At 51.9% G+C, this 1,569-nt stretch overlaps 1 pseudogene; it reads left to right on the forward strand.

The window, feature by feature from the left end:
- The first annotated feature begins 966 nt into the window (after positions 1 to 966).
- LOC125511836 (small nucleolar RNA Z247) lies at positions 967 to 1,105 on the forward strand (annotated as a pseudogene).
- The last annotated feature ends 464 nt before the right edge of the window (positions 1,106 to 1,569 follow it).

Raw genomic sequence — 1,569 nt, forward strand, 5'->3', positions numbered from 1 at the left:
TACATCAGCAATCTTTTCTTTGAGATATCTGGTGGCCTTTCGTGTAAGTTCAATGTATCCATTTATCATTCCATTGGTTTCTTGATTCAACAATAACAATAAAGGACGGCTAAATTGTACTTTGTAGAGAAAGGGATGACGTACACCTAGGTTATATAGGCTAAAGAGTATCGATAGTCTGACTGTTAAACATATTGTAACGTGACATATATTGTAACGTAGCATGTAGCTCCGGCTAGGTTGTTAGGATCGATATCTATCCTTCTGTATCCGCAGCCTTATCTCTCCCTCTTTTTCCTTGGTTCACAAGTTGTAATCCCAACCAATTGTATACGCTATATCCAGGGAGGTGCGCCCCTGTTATATAAACACGCAGCGCATCCCTCCAACGAGGCAAGACGCTTAAGCCAATCTTCACATGGTATCAGAGCCTACCTCTTCCTATACATCTAGCATCCATCGTTTTCAATCCACGAGCTCGCCATGTCTTCCTCCTCCACCAGCGCTCCTCTGGCCGGCCTCAATGGTCAGGTTACGGAGAAGCTCACCCGGACGAACTACGTCCTCTGGCGTGCGCAGGTCACGCCACAGCTGATCAGGGCTGGTGTCTTTGGCTATGCTGAAGAAACAGCCAAAGAACCAGAGAAGTTCATCACCACCAAGGACAAAGACGGCAAGGAATCAGCCTCGCCGAACCCTCTTCATCAAGTCTGGGTACGGGAAGATCAGCAGGTATTGGCATATTTGCTGGTTAATCTTTCCAGAGAAGTTCTTGTCCAGGTGACCAACATCCACAAGGCGCACGAGCTCTGGGCTGCGGTGGCGAACATGTTTTCGTCCCAGTCTAGATCGCGCGTGAACAACATCCGTGTCGCCCTCTCCAATGCAGAGAAGGGCACGCAGATGGTGGGCGCCTACTTCGCCTATATGCATGGCCTCGCCGACGAGCTAGCAGCTGCCGGCAAGCCTCTAGATGAGGACGAACAGATCTCCTACATCATCGCCGGGCTGGGTATGGAGTACCAGCCACTGGTGTCGGCCCTCGACGCCCGCACTGACCCTGTCACGCTCGATCATCTGTTCGCTCAGATGAGCAACTTTGATCAGCGCGTGGCAATGTTCCAAGGCAGCAACGGTAGCGGCTTCAAGTCCTCCGCCAACGCCGTTGTTCGTGGTGGCTCCCGCCACCGTGGTCCGCCGCACGGCAGGAGCAAAGGCAATGGTGGCGGCAACTACAGCAACAACAACGGTGGCGGTGCTCCTCACACCGGTGCTGGCAGACGACCCTCCTCCAACAACAACAGGGGCCGTCGTTCCTCCTCCAAGAATCACCCCGATGCTTTCCTCTGTCAGATATGCGGAAAGCTGGGCCACTCCGCCAAAGACTGCTAGTACAGGTTCGAGGAAGATGAAGGTGACTCCTCCCAGGACGAAAAAGTTGCTGGTGCTGCCGAAGCTTCATATGGTGTAGACACAAATTGGTACATGGATAGTGGTGCTACAAACCACATCACTGGTGAGTTGGAGAAAGTAACCATGCGGGAGAAATAGCATGGTCAAGATTAGATC

This window comes from Triticum urartu, chromosome 5A, assembly GCF_056163025.1.
Source record: "Triticum urartu cultivar PI428250 chromosome 5A, HENAU_Tu73, whole genome shotgun sequence".
In the NCBI taxonomy this organism is placed as follows: Eukaryota; Viridiplantae; Streptophyta; class Magnoliopsida; order Poales; family Poaceae; genus Triticum; species Triticum urartu.